The sequence below is a fragment of the Octopus sinensis genome, linkage group LG5 (assembly GCF_006345805.1).
Source record: "Octopus sinensis linkage group LG5, ASM634580v1, whole genome shotgun sequence".
Lineage (NCBI taxonomy): Eukaryota > Metazoa > Mollusca > Cephalopoda > Octopoda > Octopodidae > Octopus > Octopus sinensis.
This window is the reverse complement of record NC_043001.1, coordinates 103,331,202-103,353,643: the sequence shown is the minus strand read 5'-3', so window position 1 is coordinate 103,353,643 and position 22,442 is coordinate 103,331,202. Positions and strand designations below refer to the sequence as shown.

The 22,442-nt window shown below is 36.8% G+C and overlaps 1 protein-coding gene across 1 annotated transcript in view; it reads right to left on the bottom strand.

Annotated features, from left to right (window-relative positions):
* The window catches only part of LOC115212395, a 43,445-nt gene extending 21,221 nt beyond the window's left edge, over positions 1 to 22,224 (bottom strand). The window contains exon 1 of the mRNA XM_029781283.2: positions 22,044 to 22,224. The gene's annotated coding sequence lies outside the window, so the exon portion shown is untranslated. The remainder of the gene's footprint in view (positions 1 to 22,043) is intronic.
* Between the last annotated feature and the right edge of the window lie 218 nt (positions 22,225 to 22,442).

The window sequence follows — 22,442 nt, the reverse complement described above, 5'->3', positions numbered from 1 at the left end:
TATCGCAATTTCTGTAAAACACTTCCAGCATTGAAGTTGATTAAAATATATTAATTTCATATTTTCAGGAAAAAAAAATCGATTGTCTTGACATTTGAAGCTCTATTAGTCAATCTCGAAAATATTAACAAAATATATATATAAAAAAAATCCAACTTAAGTGTTATTTTAGAGTCTGGTCTAACTCAATTTCGAAAGAACTAAATTGAAAGTCAAATGAACGGAAAATTAAAAGCCCAAGCAGCGAAGAGATGACGCTGTAAAGTAGATGAGAGATAAATTATAAAAAACTCAAACCAAAGCCGTGCTAAAGTGAAACGATGCACACCCAGTACATAAATTTACATGTACGTACAAACACACACACACACACAGACGCATGCATACATACATTCGTGCATATACTCTTACTCTTTACTCTTTTACTTGTTTCAGTCATTTGACTGCGGCCATGCTGGAACACCGCCTTTAATCGAGCAACTCGACCCCGGAACTTATTCTTTTTTTGTAAGCCCAGTACTTATTCTATCGGTCTCTTTTTGCCGAACCGCTAAGTAACGGGGACATAAACACACCAGCATCGGTTGTCAAGCAATGCTAGGGGGACAAACACAGACACACAAACACACACACGCATATATATATATACATATATATGACGGGCTTCTTTCAGTTTCCGTCTACCAAATCCACTGACAAGGCTTTGGTCGGCCCGAGGCTATAGTAGAAGACACTTGCCCAAGGTGCCACGCAGTGGGACTGAACCCGGAACCATGTGGTTGGTAAACAAGCTACTTACCACACAGCCACTCCTGCGCCTATACATACATAGTTATCATTATGTATCTATGTCTATAGAAAAATATATACAAATACGTTTGTATACACACACACACACACAACACACACACACACATATATATATATATACACTTTATTTAAAAGCAGCAGAAATATGACAAAAGCTGTTACTCAGAGTTTCACGTTCCCGTTCGTCAGACAGTTTTTTTTTAACAAAACTGTCCGACGAACGGGAACGTGAAACTCTGAGTAACAGCTTTTGTTATATTTCTGCTGCTTTTTATTAAACCATATTACTCTACCTCTGGTATTTGAGTACTCTTTTTTCCACCTTGTTTCACATTTATGTGCTTACCCCGGTATATATATATATATATATATATATATATATATATATATTATATATATAGACGAGAAGAAAATGGAGGTAACATTACAAACAGAAGTGTGTCTTTTGCACTAGTAAGCGATTATTTAATTAGTAAATAAATGTGAGAGTGAGAGTGAAGTTGTTTACGATCGTTTCTGTTTACCATGGTGAGAAAAACATATATTTATATTTTCGCCTCGTTGCCAATGGTAGACATCGTCAGAACGAAGAAGTCAGAGGAATATACCTACTGAGGTAATTACCAAAAGTGCCTTTGAACAATATAGCCATGCCTTAGAGGCTTTAAACACCTCTAACTTATACCTGTATATATATATATATAATATATATAATATATATATATATATATATATATATATGAAAGAAGGTTTGAAAATGCAATTTTATAAAGATGTTTATTCACTTGACCGGTTTCACTTTTTTTAGAAAAAGATTGTCAAAAGTAAAATGTAAAAGCTTTGTTGTGTTAAGTACTGGTTGTCACAAAAGTATTAAAATACATATATACATTCTTTGATAATAATAAGAAAATGTTAAAAACGGTTTACAAGGAAAAATCTTGAGAAAATATTAAACAAAAATTAAAAAAATATATATTGGGATTTTATTAAAAATCATGTTTGTTTGGAAGTATCTATATATATATATATATATATATATATATATACATATACAGAAAGGTATTAGTTCAAAGACAGTCATATCTGGTGGTATATATATACACAGAAGAAGATATATTTAGGAGTTTACAAAGAATTTGAGATGAACTGACCTGTTTTAGCATTTTTTTGGTCTGTGTGAAGCTAAAACGGTTATTTACTAGATACTTCCAAACAAACATGACTTTTAATGAAATCCCAATATATTTTTTTGAAATTTTTGTTTAATATTTTCTATAGATATTTCCTTGTAAACTGTTTTTAACATTTTCTTATTATTACTAAAGAATGTATATATGGATTGTAATATTTTGTGACAACCAATACTGAATACAACAAAGCGTTTACAAAGCTTTACATTTTACTTTTGACAATCATTTTCTAAAAAAACTGAAACCGGTCAAGTGAATAAACAACTTTAAAATTGCATTTTCAAACCTTCTTTCATATATATTTCCACTCGTGCGGTAACTTACAATTTCACTTTGCTATATATATATATATATGCATATATGGGTACAGAACGTTACCAACAGTAAACAACATGAAATACGAAAACAAATGAGATAAATACGCAAATAACGAGAGAAAAAGGACAATACAAAGAATGACCCTTCATCAGTTGTCGGCTGTCTATCTACTCCTCATTTCGAGTATTCAACGGCAATATGAGTCTTCGAAGACAGATGATCCCATAAATACCAAAACAATATTTAGAATTTATGGAGGGTCAAAGTCAGGAACAAAAGCAGGGCAGTGGAGACATACAGGGAAAGCGAACAAAATCCAACATGAAGGGTAGTTATAACTGAGTGAGGGGGAAAATAGTGAACGCTGGGAGAAATATTTTCTTTGAAAAGAGAAAAAATAGAAGAGAGGAGACGTCCAGTTCTTAGAACGTCCGTGCAGGAAAGATGGTCACGAGAGGAAAAGAAAAATGGACGATGGTCACGTGTGAGCAACGAGAGAGAGAAAAAGAGAAATAGGGATGCATACATACACACACACATGCACACATATGTAGGTATGTATGTGTATGTGTGTGTGTGTATGTATGTATGTATGTATGTATGTATATATACATATGTGTGTGTGTGTGTGTGTGGTGTGTATGTATGCACATGACCTAGCGGTTTGTTGCAGTTAGAACGGTTTGTTGCAGTTAGAATCACAAGCCGGTCAGATATGCAAAACACTTCATTTCACTTCGCTCTGCAGGTGAGAGAGTGGCAAGGCAACAGGAAACCATTACAATATTCATTCTAAGTCTAGTTATGGTAGCCGAAGTGCCTGTAGCTTACTTAACGGTGGCAGGGGAGGTTACGGGCCCTTCCAGGTCGTATAGAGATTTCTGGAAAATATATATTAAATATAGGATTTACAAAATATGTATATATGTATACATGCAAAACGAAAGGTGGGAACTTTCAGACGAAGCATTTTTATGTATAAATATCTTTGAATTTCTCTGCGTTAAGATCTGAAATGTAAGATCTTCTCTACCCTTATGACGAAGGCATGTGTCATCCAATGTTAATTGCATCCATACGACAGCACATTGTGATGTATTAAATCTACTAACAAAATTATGGATCGCCGAACCCCAGAAACAGATGTTGGACTTATGACACCGATTTTTCATCCCTTTAATTTTCTCTGTCGTTTGTACTCTGTAAGTCGGATCTAATAATATAAATATCTATTTATTTATACTTAAATATTCATCGTCTGAAAATCTCCACTTTTTGCTTCCTACAGTTTTGCATGAGTGTGTGTATATACATTTATATATATATATATATTATTTGATGTTTAATATATTTAATATATCTGATGTGTCTAATTTGTTTATCCGCATAATTGCTTGTATACCCGCTCAACTTGATGCCTCTTATCGCCTTTCTTTACCTTGTTGAATGACCCCCTGTAAAAACGTCGATATCTAAGTTTGAATCTTTTGAGCACTACTGTCTTCTATACGGAGAATCTCTGAATCTCATCTGCCAGCTAAATATATATAGATATATATATGGTCTTTATGTTTAATTGTATTTGGTTTATTCATAATAATTGTCCGACACGTGTTTCGATCGCATTGATTGCATATTGTTGCATGATTATATGCAGCGATTTATGCATTATTATTACGATCTCTTCAGGGGCATAAATATGAAATTGTTCGAAGAGGAATTTTCCTTTGCTATTAGCTTGAACTAGGCTTGATGGCAGTTGTATTAAACTATGACGGTCATCGAATAATGTCATATTTATACGCCCTGAAGAGATCGTAATAATAATGCATAAATCTCTGCATATATAAATATGCAACAATATGCAATTAATGTGATCGAAACACATGTCGGACAATTATTATGAATAAACCAAATACAATTAAACATAAAGTATGAATGTTCAAATTCTTCATTCTCCTTGTAATCAATATTGTACTCTACACTGTAAATAGCCAGGAAAAAATCCATAACATCAGATGAGAGTTAAAGGAAATTTACCGCAAGACACACCTTGTGAAAGAACCAGTATTGGCATTTTACATAGAGAAATTCTGTATCTGCCTGGATATTATATCCCTCCTCTTACTATACACACACGCGCGCACATACACACACACACACACATACACACACACACTCACACACACGCACCACACACACACACACACACACACAAACACACACGCACCACACACACACACACACATATGTATGTATGTATGTATGTATGTATGTATGTATGTATGTATGCATGTACGTATATTCTATTCTTTTATTCTTTTACTTGTTTCAGTTATTTGACCACGGCCATGCTGAAGCACCTCATTTAGTAGAACAAATCGATCCCAGGACTTATTCATTGTAAGCCTAGTACGTATTATATCGGACTCTTTTGCCGAACCGCTAAGTTACACCAGCATCGGTTGTCAAGCGATTTTGGAGGGAGAAACACACACATATACGACGGGCTTCTTTCAGTTTCCGTCTACCAAATCCACCTACAAGGCATTAGTCGGCAGGAGGCTATAGTAGAAGACACTTGCCCAAGGTGCCACGTAGAGGGACTGAACCCGGAACCATGTGGTTGTAAGCAAGCTACTTACCACACATCTGCTCTTGCGCCTATGTATAAATTTATATATGCATTTACATATATATAATTATATACATTTACATATACGATATTCATAAGTATTTTATGTATACTTAATTCTATAATGCGAGTCAAGGTGCCCGTCTTAAGACCAGAATTTAGAGCTTCATGTGTTTCTTCGTATTCTGAAGGAGAAAGCTGTAAAAAGAATTATTCACGATGTTTAGTCGAACTTTCTGGCTACATACAACACAAAAAAAAAAGAAAATCTTCGTATGTACTGAAAATATTTATCTATAGCAACCTTATATGTTTTCTTGTATCTTGGAAGACTTTATTCCAATAATACGACAAAATCGTACATATGTTTTATGCTTCCATGAAGATTGGGAAGCCTAATTATGTAATCGTGGCTCCATGTACGTCTTCACATCATCAGAGGTGATTTCAGAGTTGGCTGTTGTTTCTGACCCTTAAATAAAGAGAGCACAAAAAATTAAGAAGTTTCCATTGAGAATATGACGGGCCGACGACGACTTCTCCATTATATAAATATTCGTAACTGTACAAGCATGTTGTCGCTTTTATTCATCCAACCAAGTAATTTCCCAATTGGGGAGGAATTTCTTCTTCAAGGAGGTTTCACTTTACTTCTTCTGGTAAACTAACCAGTCGTTCATTCCCGCATTCATCGCTGCATCACTTGTTTGAATAGACGTCTATTTTAATTGTTTTTCTGTTTTAGCCAGAGGGGAAATGGGGAGAAACTGTACAGTTATGACATTTAGAAAATAAATACAATAAAAGCTAGGCATATAAAATTGTAAAAGGCGAAAGTGTTGCACAATTGTTGGTGCCACAAAGTGACTCATAATGTTATAAGCACAACTGACGGCGGTTAGTAGTAAGTATTCGGGTTAGTTAGAACCACCCTACAAAAGCAAATATGTAAATGGCTTGTGTATTTTGCAGCACTTTACTACGGTACATAGCAACAGCCAACTTCTTGTTTTTTTTCTTTTTTCGTTTCATGAAAAGAAAAGATTTACTATTTCATAAAAAAATATATATATATATATTCTATAGAAAATCCCATCACAATGCAAATACTGACAGATTTAGATTGATGCTAAAAATGGATCACTTTGTATTTTTATATGCATAGAAATAAACTTGTTGATATCGAGGGAAAAATCAGTTCTAACAAAACATCGATGTTAGGAACTGAATAAAATTAAAATTATTTAATGGAAAACATTAACATTTCACACTGATGGGAAATGTTAGATGAATAAGAATGGAGCAGACATATATGGATTGAAAATGCGTGGAATAAGGACTCTGATGGTATCTAATAACGTTAAAAAAGTTCGTCATCTTAAATTATGATCAGATCGAAATTAACAATATCGAACACGAGGCAAAATTGTAATCGTGTTAATACCATTGACGTAGGTCTATATAATCCTTTCTTTTATTGGCACAAGGTCTGGAATTTGTGAGGAGGGGAATAGTTGATCATATCGGTCGCAGTCCTTGGCTGGTACTTAATTTATCGACCCCGAAAGGATAAAAGGTAAAGTCGACCTCGGCGGAATTTGAACTCAGAGCGTAGCGACGGGTGAAATACCGATAAGCATTTCGTCAGGTGGTCTAACGATTCTGCCAGCTAGTTGCCTTTGTAGGATTATATAATGAACAATATTTACAGTAAGATTTTGAAGGATTTTAAAACTCAATCATATATTCTTACGATCCATAAATTAGAGATTTTAAGTGTATCTTGTTTAAGGTTTTAGCCATCACAAAGATAGCCACAAACATGGCTGTGTAGTAAGAGGTTTGCTTCACAACCACGGTTCTGGGTTCAGTCCCACTGCGTGGAACCTTAGGCAAATGTCTTCTACGTTAGCTTCGGGTTGACCAAAGCTTGTGAATTGATTTGGTAGGCTGAAAGGAGCCCGTTGTATACATATATATATATATATATATACCGGAGTAAACACATAAATGTGAAACAAGGTGGAAAAAAGAGTACTCAAATACCAGTGGTAGAGTAATATGCTTTATTTAAAGTAGCAGAAAATTCAACAAAACCTGTTACTCTGAGTTTCCCGTTGCCGATGAACGGCAACGGGAAACTCAGAGTAACAGGTTTTGTTGAATTTTCTGCTGCTTTAAATAAAGTATATATATATATTATATATATATATATATATATATATATATATATATATATATATATATATATATATACATGTGTGTGTGCGTGAGTGCGTGTGTTTCTTTGTGTCTGTGTTTGTCACCCCACCTACCACCACTTTACAACCAGTGTTGGTGTGATTACGCGTCGACGTAACTTAACGATTCGGCAAAAGACATTGATAGAATAAGTCCTTAAAAAATACAAGTACTGGCGTCAATTCATTCAGCAAAAAATCCTTCAAAGCGATGCCCCAGCATGGCCGCAATCAACTGATACATTTGAACTCTGCATAATATGTATCCTTTAAAAGTATACCTGGCGTTGCTATTCTCCACACACACACACACACACACACGCACACATATAAGAATTAAGATATAAACTCACATTAGGCAAATCGTACACATACAGTTATAAATTCGACTTAAAATGCGTATACACATATCAATACATATCGACACACATGAATATTTTAAAGGATATTTATAAAATATAAAGAGATACATAAAAAATACATGTAAAAAAACTATGTGGAATACGTATGGAAGGATGTGTGAGAAAGAGAGGCCTGATAAAAAGAGGAATGAAAGAAATTTTTTTGTACTAAAATTAAGAGCAGTTAAGAGTTTCAATTAAAGGATCCATAGAGTCCGATGTGTTTTTTTTTTAATATTTAAATGGTATATAGGCTATATAATAACTTTTCGAGGAAGTCCACTTTCTACGGCCGTTTCCAGAGTTCATGTCCTGGTAGAAAAACAAATCTTACAAACCATACAGACAATGTCCCCTTCATCAGGAAAGGTACCCTCATAAAATCACATTCTTGACACTCAGTGAGTATATATATATATATATATATATATATATATATATATATAGTAGAAGAAAAACACCGAGTGCTCCATTTCTCGTCCGGCTGCAATCATCAGCTAAGTGCCGCGCTTCGTCGAAGTTTCGGCCCATTATGCTCAGTATCTCTCAACATGGTGGGCCCGCAACAGCTGGACGTATTGCGTTGCAACTGGATTCATGCCAGTTCTGTGGTCTTAAATGCTTTCACAAACCTCCTGGAAATCCAAGCACTACCTTCAACTGCTTTCTCCTTTCTCCCCACATTCCTTGATGATCCTCCTCGCAGCAGATACACCAGCCACCGTCAGAAACCTTCTGAGCGAAGCTGCTGGGAATCCCCTGCAGCCAACCTCGAACGCAACCAGCTCACAGATATATATAATGCTTAGCGGTATTTCTTCTGCCGTTACGTTCTGAGTTCAAATTCCGCCGAGGTCGATTTTGCTTTGCATCCTTTCGGAGTCGATAAAGTACCAATTTTGCACTGGGGTCAATGTAATCGACTTAATCCCTTTGTCTGTCCTTGTTTGTCCCCTCTATGTTTAGCCCCTTGTGGATAGTAAAGAAATATATATATATATGTGTGTGTGTGTGTGTGTGTGGTGTGTGTGTGTGTGTATGTGTGTGTGTGTGGTGTGTGTGTGTGTGGTGTGTGTGTGTGTGTGTATGTATGTATGTATGTATGTATGTATGTGTGTGTGTGTGTGTGTGTGTGTGTGTGTGTGGTATGTATGTATGTATGTATGTATGTATGTGTGTGTGTGTGTGTATGTGTGTGTGCGTGCAACAGGCTTCTTTCAGTTTGTCAACCAAATCTACTCACAAGGCTTTTGTTGTCACTTGTCCAAGGTGCTGTGCGATGGCATTGAACCCGGATCCATCTGGTTGGGAAGCAAACTACTTACTACACAGCCTTCTCAGTGGATGTTGCGATTAACAGACTGTTTATGTAAGCATATATAAAAGATAGACCATATGTGTTCTTTGAAATCCATGACTGGAGTTTCGAAACCAAAGGTAATGCGTAAAAATTCATGAAGTTTAATGGATGGGCTGGTCGAAGTATTATAGACATCTTTTGGTTCTGCGAGCATCTGGCTGTAGGAGCTAATCAGATATATTTTCGGGAAAAAAATTGTAACACGTTAAACAAAAAAAAGTATTGTAAATGATATAACTGGTATATTTCTGGGCCTGTGTCTGACATTGAATACCAGTAAGTCGGCGCAACGAGGCCAGTCACTGATGCTTCGTGTAGATTCAAGTAACGTGTACACGTGACAAGCATTTTGCTGTAGGACTGGCATATGATACCGATTCCAAACAAGTAGTTGAATTCCTGATTGGTCCTATTTAAACGATACGAAGCAAGGCATAGAAATATCTCACTTTGCTATTCGCCCTCATCCAACAACGCATCTCTCCTTCCTCTCCTAGTGCCCTTTCAAACTTCACTTCAAAAATATATTGCTATTTTAATTCGTATTTTTAAAAATCTTTTCTCAATAACCGATTTACATCTGAAATATTCTTCTAAAACTTTAACCTTTACCATTCGTTCTTAGCATCAACACACCTCCCCATCCCTTCCTAATGTTCTACCACTCTTCACTTCAACATCACAGTGTTATTTTCATACATCTCCTTTCAAAATCAATACAAGTTTATATCCCCCTACAACGGCCGTTATCTCACCTCTGTCTGCGCTTCAATCTTTCGATATCTTTCATCATTTGTAGCCCTCCTTGTTTTAATGGATGATTAAATATTTTCACTATTTGTGTCTTCATTACAAACGGTATTACTATTTTCTTTTTGAAATATTTTGAAACTTTACACTTTACATCTAAAAAATAAAATAATACAGACGTGTGTGTGTGTTGTGAGGATTTTTTTTTCAAGCAAGACATTTGTTAATTTCAAAGAACTGCAAAACTCTAATCTCCCACTAAGTATAATCCTCTGACTTAAATGCATTTGCTGTAGCACTTCTGCCACTCCGTGAAGGCCCCTTGGACGTTTCCCAGTGGGATCGTGTCCAGGACCCTTTCCACAGTCCCCTTCTTCATCTAATTAATCGATGTGTACAAAATGACTGCCATTGAAGATGTCCGTCAGCTTGAGGAGCAACCAAAAGTCAGAGGGAACAAGGTCATTTTTAATGTCCATCTCTATCAGGCTAGGATTGAGAACTGTATGTATGTATGTATGTATGTATGTATGTATGTATGTATGTATGTATGTATGTATGTATGTATGTATGTATGTATGTATGTATGTATGAAAGCGCAAATTTGTATGTTTTATGTATGTATGTTCATGCGTATAGTTACAGATCTGTAGTCTTCGAATTAGCTTTCTCTTTTCTGGTTTTGAGATTGGTATTCAGGTAGTGTATTACATACCCCGCTGCCCCAATAATTATAGGTATAAACCTGAACTTGTAATCTGGATAGAGTAACTGCAGATTTCTCAATAGTTCAGCATATGTATGTATGTATGTATATATGTATGTATGTATGTATGTATGTATGTATGTATGTATGTATGTATGTATCTATCTATCTATCTATCTATCTATCTATCTATCTATCTATCTATCTATCTATATATATATATATTATATATATATATATATATATATATAATATATATATATATATAATGGAAGCTTTATGAAAATAAACAAAAGACGAAGGCAGGTGGAGTACAAACAAACAATTGTATTAGTATGGCGCTCAGGAATATAAATAAAACAAGTCTTTTACGTTTCGAGCCTACGCTCTTCAACAGAAAAATACACAGAAAAGAAACACAGAGAGAAACAAGGAGAGAAAAAAATGCGTGCAGAAGCTAGCGACTCAACATGGCGATTCTGGCCAGAAGTCGGAGATCAAACGTGAGACGCAAGAGTATCTATTTATCTATCTATCTATGTCAGAATTCAGTTTTATTTCAAGATTTCTTTATGTTCAGCTTTAATAAAATCAGTTTTACTTTAATCTGCTGACTTGATACTTTTGTAAAAAAAGATTATTATTCTTTAACGGGAATATTATTGACAGCGACTTCAATGGCTTAACTGGTCGAAGTTACAGTCAACAATGTTCATCTCTAAGAATAATAAATACATATACATATACACGTGTGTATACTTCTGAACATATATGTAGGCACACTCACGCAGATTCAACATTGGTTTTGATGTAACTCCACTGTTGTTTAAGTGCAACAGGACGGACACTCGAGAATTGGTTGTGGCGCCAGGCATGCGATGCTAGAGAGGAATTGATTGGCGCCTGAAGATGAGCAGCAGACACTTAATCTCCTCACTGATGGATGGTGTGTGCTTATGTGTTTATGTGTGTGTGTGTGTGTATTAATATATGAATATATATTATGAATATATGTATATTAGCAAATATGTATGTGTATAGGTATATATGCATTTATGTATATGCATATATAATTATATGCATGTGTATATAAGTGGAGGCACATGACTTAGTGGTTAGAGAAGCGGACTTGCGGTCGAGGGATCGAGAGTTCGAATCTCAGACCGGGCGATGTGTGTGTTTATGAGAGAAACACCCAAGCCCCACACGGCTCCGGCAGAAGGTAATGGCGAACTTTTGCTGATTCTTTCGCCACAAATTTCGCTTACTTTTTCCTCCTGCATCTTGCAGCTCACTTGCGACGGACCGGCGTCCCGTCCAGGTGGGGAACCTATAGGCCAAGGAAACCGGGAAACTAGGCCTTAGGTGCCAGGCATGGCTCGAGAAGGAACAAACAATATATATAATTGTGGAATTGTGGATATATATATATATATTTACGGATACATGTTTTATACACTTATAAATACATGTTTTATACACATTCAAATCCACAAGTTGTACAATAAATGCATACATGTGGGTGTGTGTGTGCGTGTGTATCTATTTTATTGCAGCTCTCAATATATTAGCAATTCGATATATACATTTACGTATATATTAACCTGTGTATTTGTATTCATATATACACACATATGCACATACATGCATACACACACATATTCACATATATAGGCCTGCATGTACGCATATGTACATGTACGTATTTATTTGTATGTGCGCTTATATACATAGGCATATATGTATATAAATGTAAGCTTATATAACTACGACAACAATAAGAATAATGGGCACAAAAACAACAGTAATGAATAATAAAAAATAAAAAAAGAAAGATGAAATTATCGATCCAACACACTTGAGAACTCCACCTTCGCTGTCGCCACCACCACTATTAACAGCAGCGCATATAAAACGTAAGACATCACAATTCCTAAAATTCGAAGTTGTCTGGGTTCGCAAACGCCGAGCGATAGAAGGAAGTGATTAAGTTAAAGTTTCAGGAATTAAAAATAAATTTAAACCTATTGATACAGTTTGGCTGAAACATAAACCTAAACATTCTCGAATCGATCTGACAAGAACCAAATCTGAAAAGTGTGTAGCGGTGGTTCGAAATTGAATCGCTAAGTAACATTTCGTGCACCACGACCGAAATACAGTAGTTTCACGTGATCGGTCTATTAAGTAACTAATCAATATATATAGCGAAAAGTTGAGGTTATAAAAGATAATGATGTTATTGAGACCCAAAGGTGTCAGGTAGTGCTGAATAAGTGCTATAGACAGACCATAGTTAAGTTCCAGATTCGGTAATATTGCGAATAAAGGGTTCAATGTTGGTTTTATGTCAGCGTGTGTATATAAGACTTTTGTGCGTAATAAGATAAAAAAACAAGGTTGTATAGAAGACCTTCTATCTATAAATGCTCTAATATCTATACAGCCTTGGCTTTTTATCTTATTACGCAAAATATTCTTATATATATATATACGCTTAGCAATTCAGCAGAAGAACCCGATAAAATAAGGCTCAGGCATGAAAAATAATTAATATATACTGGGGTCGATTTGTTCAGCTAAAACCGTCAAACCGGTGCCCCAGCATGGCCGCAGTCCAATGACTGAAACAAGTAAAAGAAGAGAGGAATTTGCTGGTTAGTAGTGGCTATTTTCTTCGATTATATTCTGCTGGTTGAGAGGCTGCAGAAAAGAATTGATCGGGCAAAAGCATGGAACTGTCGATTGAAACGAATAAAGAAAGTGTGACTCGTTCCTCACTTCTGTCGGCACCATCACTGCAATAGCAATGGTACCAACGGCAGCGCACATTGGCAACAGTCATAATGGCAGCGGCAACTGCAACCATTAAAAGCAGCAGCCGAGAAACCAAAAGTAACAGCAGCAGCAGCAGCAGCAGAAACAGTGGAAACCACAGCAACAAGAATAACTTAAAGAGAAACCCCACCCTCAAGAGTCACCACATCGCCTCCCATAACAACAGCAACTGAAAGCCTTTAAATAACGAGAATCATACAAAAAACATGACGGCCCTCGATATATGCTTCTCCTTGGCTGACACTACACGAACATATTGTGTGGTGAAGGCGGCGGAGAAGGGAAAATGGAAACAATAAACAAGAAAAGAGAAAAAAGAAGAAGAAGAAAAAAAGAGCCACCAGAAAGCTGGGAAGTGCAAACGGACGCTAGGAATGTTTCCAAACAACGAAGCACCAACCTCATCTCGAACAACAGCAACAAAACCACCAGTATCGCTACCACCATCCCCATCATTATCAGCACCACCACCACCACCACAAAGACAAATGCCATCACAAACAGCAGCAAACCCCATTATGCACCAACATTAATGATGGCCGCTTAGAAACATTATAAATTATACTGCCATAAATACAAACAACAGCATTAAGGAAACGCGTACAGATGCAGTCAAAACTATTTGATCATACCAACGAAAAGCACTCCAGTACACAATAAAAACCATCTAAACCGCTCAAAGCGTATACAGTACTATGAAAAGAAACAAGTATCCCAATGCAATAAGAGATTTCAGAGAAATATCAATTTTAAAAAAAAATTATATTCAAATAACTGCTTGTGGAAGCATCCACAGCCAACTAGAGATGAGTCGCCTGGCCCGCAATAGGCAACCGGTTTTCATCCAATCTTTTGCGGTTGGATCGTTGCAATGTACAGTAACATCTACTCAGTGGCTGGGAGAATGAATGACCAACTATTGGAACCATTCAAAGTTATGCGCTCAATTTTTCAAGCTTGTTCTTCTTGAATCTTCTCTTTTGTATGTACTAACTCTTGAGCTACTGCAGAAACTATTATTATTATTATTATTATTATTATTATTATTATTATTATTATTATTATTATTATTATTATTGAGTGAGAGAGCAGTGCATGCCATCAAAGTGACACTGGGGTAAAATATACGAAGCCCAGTATACCCATCATAACTACCCGTCTGATAAGGGTACACTAGGCACATGCATCACAAACATATGTACGCGACATGGTGATCTCATATCAAGATAAACAGCACATGACCTTGCAGCTGGGGCCCAGTTAGAATTTTCTTCAAGTGGAGTAGCCCATCCCACTCAAAATGTCCCTGAAGAAGGGTTGTTTAAGGATGTTGAACGAAACACCATGTTTCCAAAGAGGAATTACCCAAACCTCAAAGAATCCCTCTCAACACATGGCTATGAAGCTGCCCCACTACTTCTGCTCATGATCAGAGATGCACATATCGTCAGCCACTAAGGGACATGCTCAACTGGTTATGGTCAAACAACTGACAAAGCAAATCTGTGGTATTGAGCAGAATATTTGCTGTAGTCCATCTTTTATACCAAGACAAAACAATGTACATGATAACACTTCCAATCAGTTAAGATCAGGAGCCATGAGAGCCACTTCCTGGTACTGCATCAGAGCATTTAGTATTATTTTTTTTTTCTTCTTTCAAATTTGCTTCCATTTCTTTCTGAATGTCTTCCCGACTCCTGGGGCAAAGAAACTCATAGTATACATTGGTAGGCCATTAAACTAAACTCAATAGTTCGTTCATTCTTTTTTTTAAGTTAAATTAAAATACATGGGTAGTAATAGTTCTCACATCGACAATGCTCTTCTCAATACGTGTGATGTACCAATTAAGACTATCTTTTGCACTTCTTGCAGGGATGGTAAGCCAGGGATCATTCTCATATAATTTTCGGTTCCCTTCTTGATCATTCCTAGTGCTCCTACGATCACTGGTATTGTAACCGCCTTGAGATGCCACATTTTCTCAATTTCAATGAGTAGGTCTTTATATTTTCTGAGCTTCTCAAACTCTTTCGCCGAGATATTATGATCACAGGGGATGCTCATGTCGATCAATAAGCAAACTTTATGGTTTTGGTCCTTCACAACAATATCTGGTTTACTGGCTTTGATGGTTCGGTCTGTATTACTGGAAAGTCCACAGAATCGTTACATTTTCTCCTTCAGTTACAGCTTCAGGGTGGTGATTATACCACTTGTCGGCAGTTTTGATATTGTAATGCCGACTTATTAGCCAGTGTAGATATTGGCCAACTCTGTCATGTCTTAATTTATACTCCACTGGTGCTAAGACTTTACATCCAGAGATTAGGTGGTCCACTGTTTCAATCATGTTGTTGCAGAATTGGCATTTTGGGTCTGCTCCATTTTTCATCACATTGGCCTGGTAGTTCCGAGTTAATAGGCTTTGATCTTGAGCAGCCAGGATGAAACCTTCGCTCTCTGCTTTTAGCCCTGAGCTCCGTAGCCACTGATGGGTTTGCTTCGGGTCAACATCAGCTTGTTTGCTGCGGGCCACATATTTGCCGTGCAGAGGTTTCTCCTCCCACCTATCAGCCAATTGCTCGTGAGCTTTTTTCGTTGCCATTATTTTCACCTTCTTTGCAACAATAGTTGCCGTACTTCTCTCGAGTTGTTCAGTTTGGGTATCCTGCACGAGATCAATAGCAATTTTTTTGCTTTCCTTTATGATAGAATGAAGCTTCTTTCGTCTCTCGTGATTTTCCACGAGCTTTAGCATCCAGTCATTCGTTATTTCGAGATATTTGGCCAGTCCAATTGTGGTTGATTTGTAAGCTAGTTCAAATTAGATCAGGCCTCGACCTCCTTGGGCTCTGGGAAGGTAAAGGCGATCTACGTCTGCCTTTGGGTGGTGCATCCTATTACAACTCAGCAGCTTGCATATTTTCCTATCTATATTCTTTACTTCACTCATATTCCAGTTCAAAACATTGTAGCTATAAGTAACAACTGGAACTGCTAAGGAATTTATAGCTAACACATTGTTACGTGCATTTAGTTCAGATTTCAGGACTGCACGAACTCTCCTATAACATTCCTTCCTGATCTTCTCTTTCATGCTTGCATGCTGAATACCAGAGCCTTCATTTATCCCTAAATATTTGTATGTTTGTTCTTGCTCAAGCTCTCTTATGACTATGTCTGCTCAAGCTCTCTTATGACTGTGTCTTATTATTATTATTATTATTATTATTATTATTATTATTATTATTATATTATTATTATTATTATTATTATTATTATTTATTATTATTATTATTATTATTATTATTATTATTATTATTATTATTATTATTATTATTATATTATTATTATTATTATTTTATTGTCTTAACACAACTTCTGATACTGGCGATGTACTATGGTGTCAGCTGTTCACTACCCGTGAACTAAGGTAACACCTCTTATTTTTCGAGCACCTTCCGGAGTATTCGAGCAGTTCCAAGCAGTGCTGTTTTCTGCAAGTGCTCCACCCTTATTGCAGCCCCTATTTGTTCCACATACTTCTCGAGATTTTTGCTCACTGTTCCCAGGGCTCTGACAGTTATTGGTACTACTACCACCTTTTTCAGCGACCACAACTGCTTAACCTCCAAAGCTAACCTGTCATATCTCTCATCTTTTCTTTCTTCCTTATTGCAAACCTTGTTGTCAGATGGGCACGCTGTATCTATGATTCAACATCGTTTGCTTTCTATTATTATTATTATTATTATTATCATCATCATCATCATCAACATTATTATTATTATTATTATTATTATTATTATTATTATTATCATCATCATCATCATCATCATCATCATCATCATCATCAACATTATTATTGTTATTATTATTATCATCAATTATTATTATTAAGGCAGTGAGTTGACAGAATCGTTAGCACGCCGGATAAAATTCTTAGCGATATTTCGTCGGTCACAATGTCCTGAGTTCAAATTCCACCGAATTCGACTTTGCCTTTCATCCTTTCGGGGTCGAGAAATTAGGTACCAGTGAAACACTGGGATCGATGTAATCGACTAGTTTCCATCGACCTACATTTCAGGCTTTGTACCTTTAGTAGAAAGGATTATTATTATTATCATTATCATTATTATTATTATTATTATTAGTAGTAGTAGTAGTAGTAGTAGTAGTAATATACGCTCTAAGAATATGCTAATTAATCCTTTTTATTATAAGCACAAGGCCTGAAATTTCGGACTGGGGACAGGTCGATTACATCGAACCCAGGGCTCTACTGGTACTCATTTTACCGAACTGGAAAAGATGAAAGGCAAAGACGATCCCAATGGAATTTGAACTCACGTAATAGCAGACGAAGTGCCAGTAAGCATTTTGCCTAGCGTGGTAACGATTGTGCAAGCTCGCCATTTTAAGGCTATGCTAATTAAAACGAATCAATAAAGACATGCACACATGTGCACGCACACAGACACGCAAAGGCAGGAACGAAAGAAAGCTAAAAGAGGTAACATTAATATATTTCTGAATAAAAAGTGAACGAAATGAACTTAACATTGCGAAATAAAGAATGAAAAACGCCGCGCTTCACCTAAACATTTTAGTAAAAGGGAAGATAAGAAAGATATCACATCTTGCAAGTAAATAGATTTTCAAAACATTGGGGAATTTAAACCATAGGAATCGGATGTATGGGGAAAATAAGAAAGGGTTGAGGTAAGGAGCGATTGGTGCAAGGAAGTAATAAAACAAAATCAGATTTGAAATATTTATTTCGTCAGAGGAGAAGCTCTTCAGAAAAGAAACCCCAGTCAGGCAAATGTTTCAGTCCTTAATTTCTTGCACTCTAACAGGGCTGAGCTGCATTCAGGTTATGACTTGTAGGTGCCCTTCTGCCGAACACTTCTTAGCCACTTGGATATCGGAGATGAGTGCATTTTAACTGCTTGGAAATTTCATCTAGTCGTATCTATTCTCCTTTGACTCATTTTTCAAATTTATAGTTAACTAGCTTAAAATCCGCCCCGCCTGATAGGGCGGATTTTAAGCAACTGGCCCTGAATGGGAAGATCTACAAACAGATCTCTGACTTGTTTTGTAGAATTTGTTGCAGTTGGTTCCTCCGGGGTCATATCCCAATGATGATCGTATTCCTCGCTAAAAATCACAAAAAACAAATCGCCAAAAATTGTTGCTGGATTTCGCAATTAATTTCGATTCTTCCCAAAATTTATTTCTAAGTTATAAAAATTATCGTACAAAAAAATTTGTCGCAAAAAAAAAACACGTAAAAAGACCGCCGAAAACAATTGCAGTAATGAAAACTTGGGAATCCAAAATTTCCGGATTGTGGGTCAAGATTCGGCCTGGAATGTTTTTTATTTACTCACGGAGTCGACCTTACTCCAAAATGGTGTGTTGAGCTACGGCCTCTAAGAGAAAAGTTGAACAAGTGTGACACACCGACACACTGACATTTGCATTTATTATATTAGAAGAAATGACGTTTGTTGTCACGGTAGCGGTGAGAAGTCAACTGTACCATGATGACTCACTCAGAGTCACTTCCCTTGGCGTTTTTCTGCGTAGATTTATGACTGCAGATAATCCTGTAGTCTAGACCTAAGGCGTATGTCTTAGTGGTTAGGGGTATTCAGCTCACGTTCGTAAGGTTGTGAGTTCGATTCGCAGGGGTACATTGCGCCCTTGAGCAAGACACTTTATTTCATGTTGCCTCAGTCGACTCAGCTGGAAAAAAAAAATGAGTGGTACCCGTAATTCCAAGGGGCCGGCCTTGTCTCATTCTGTATCACATTGACTCTTCCTGAGAATTACGTTAAGGGTCCGCGTGTCTGTGGAGTGCTCAGCCACTTGCACGTGAATTTCACGAGTAGGCTGTTCCGTTGATCGGATCAACTGGAACACTCGTCGTCGTAACCGACGGAGAGCCATTCTAACCCTACGGAGAGAACGTACGTATAAAAGCATAGATCCCCTTGAATACTTCACTGTTATTATATTATTCGCCGGGAGTCCGTAAAGCAAGATTTATTTGATGTGAGGTGATCTGAGATACGTAAAAGTGTGGCTTCACATCCCGGAAACATTGGTTCACCCTTCTACCGTCCGTTTCGGCCAATCGATGGCCCTATTATGACAAAATTAATTTCTTTGGTTTAATAAAATATGAGGGAATTTTTATATTCGCGCCAAGGGTGAACAGTATCGAACAGGTACGGGGTGATTGGCAGACAATTTAATCGAAATCGGTATTTGGCAGGAATGTCATTGAAAAAAAAAATACCGAGAATAAAATGCAATGTAAATGTCGTAAATAGCAGAAAATATTTTGTCCAGTTTTTAACTGGATCGGCTGACATCTGTTTCTTTGCAATGATGTATTTACTTCGGATAATGAGAACATTGCGAGAGAGAGAGAGGAGGGAGAGAGATGGAGAGAGGGAAATAGAGAGAGAGAGAGGGAGAGAGAAAGAGAGAGAAAGAGAGAGAGAGTGTGTGTGTTATGTGTGTGTGTGTGTGTGTGCGTGATTGCTGTGCAGAACTGGACTTCAGTCAATGAATATGAAGTCGACTCGGCTTGGATTTCCACATAGATACGAACAGCGATGTTTCAGTACTAAATGTCATAAGCTTTGAAAACTTTCTCTGTCTCTCTTTACCGTCCCGCTTCCCAATGAGGAAATAAAAAAAAAACTTATTACATTGACTGGAGGACATAAATTTGAAAGAGAAGCCGCAGAGGACATTTTTCATGGCGAACGTGAGAAGATAAATCAACAACAACAACAACGATAATAATAATAATAATAATAATAATAATAATAATAATAATAATAATAATAACAACAACAACAACAACAACAACAACAATAATAATAATAATAACAACAACAACAACAACAATAACAACAACAAAAACAGCAGCAACAACAACAACAACAACAACAATAATAATAATAATAATAATAAAATAATAATAATATGGGAATTTTTCCGAGGTGGGGGTGGTGGAGTTAATCTCGGTTCAAGTTTGGAATTTTGAGGAAGATTAGGGGATTAAGCTGACCACAGTATTTAACTGGGACGTTATATTTACGGACCCTGCAGGAAGGGAAAGCAGTCAACTTCAGCAAAATTTGAACTCAGAACATAAAGACGGATGAAATACCGCTAAGCATTTTGTCCGGCGTGATAACAATTCTGCCAACTCACCGCCTTAAAGACAACAACAGCAATAATAAAGGTTTCAGAGTTTGCCACTAGGGCAGCTATTATGGTGGGAGAGACTAAGTCGGTCACATCGACCCTAGTGTTCAACTGGTACTTATTTAATCGACCCCAAAAGATGAAAGGCAAAATCGACCTCTGTGGAATTCGAACTCAGAACATAGCAGCAGACGAAGTACCGCGAAGTATTTCGCGCGGCGTGCTAACGATTCTGCCAGCTCGCTGCCTTAGATAATGACAATAACAACAAGAACAAAAACGAAAAACAACAACAACACAATAATAATAATAATAAATGCCCTGATGCAGTACTAGGCAGTGGCTCTCATGGCTTCTGATCTTAACTGATTGGAAGTGTTATCCTGTACATTGTTTTGTCTTGGTATAAAAGATGGGCTACAGCAAATATTCTGCTCAATACCATAGATCTGCTTGTCAGTTGTTTGACCTTAACCAGTTGAGCATGTCCCTTAGTGGCTGACGAAATGTGCATCTCTGATCATGAGCAGAAGTAGTGGAGGAGCTTCATAGCCATGTGTTGAGAAGGATTCTTTGAGGTTTGAATAATTCACCTCTGGAAACATCGGTGTTTCATTCAACATCCTTAAACAAACCTTATTCAGGGACCTTTTGAGCGGGATGGGCTACTCGACTTGTAGCGGATTCTAACCTGCAAGGTCATGCGCTGTTTATCTTGATATGAGTTCATCATGTCGCGCACATGGTTGTGATGCATGTGCCTAGTGTACCCTTATCAGACGGGTAGTCATGATGGGTATACTGGGCTTCGTATATTTTACCCCAGAGTCACTTTGATGGCATGCACTACTCTCTCAAAGATAATAATAATAATAATAATAATAATAATAATAATAATAATAATAACAATAATAATAATAATAATAATAATAATAATAATAATGATAATAATTATTTCTACTGTAGGCACAAAGCCTGAAAATTTGGGGGAGAGGATAGTCGATGACATCGATTCCAGTGTATAACTGGTATTTATTTCATCAACCCCCGAAAAGATGAACGGCAAAGTCGACTTCGGCGGAATTTGAACTCAGAGCGTAACGATAGCAGCGTGCTAACGATTCTGCCAGCTCGTCACCTTAAGAGTAATAATAATAAACTTTCCTACTCTAGGCACAAGGCACGGCATTTGTGGGGAAGGGGTCCAATCGATTAGATCGACCCCAGTACGCAACTGGTACTCAATTTATCGACCTCGAAAGGAGGAAAAACAAAGTCAACCTCGGCCGAATTTGAACTCAGAACGTAGCGGCTGGCGAAATACCGCTAAGCATTTCGTCCAGCGTGCTAACGACTCTGCCAGCTCACCGCCTCAATAATAACAATAGTAATAATAATAATAGTAATAATAATAATAATAATAATAATAATAATAGTTAACAAACGAACCAAGAAAAAGCTCCCATCGTTCGTGAAGAACAGCGACGTTACAAGAGAAAACGTTGATAATTACAAACACAATAAAAAAAAAATTCTTTAAAGTTATTTACCTTCGCTTTTTCAAGTAGATGTTATCTTTAGACGGTCTTCAGAGGTCCGATCGGATACGAAATCTAAGTGTAATATAGATGACAGCGGGAAAACTGCCAACCAGATTATTTTGGCAGTAAATAATAATATAGACAAAATGCTACAAATATATACATATATATATAATATTGGCTGAACTTAACAGCTTTCTTAAATAACGCCTCGTCTCTCGTTTTACTTCCACTGATTATTAAAATGGGATGTGGCCAGAATGGCGTCTGTCCTATAACAGTGCGGAGGAAGCGAGATGAGCCGGCCTTCTTGCTTGTGTCTCTAGTGGAGAATCCGCTTGTGTACGCATGGGTGCATGTGTGCTTGTATATATGTATGTGGGTATATATATATGTATGTACGTCTAC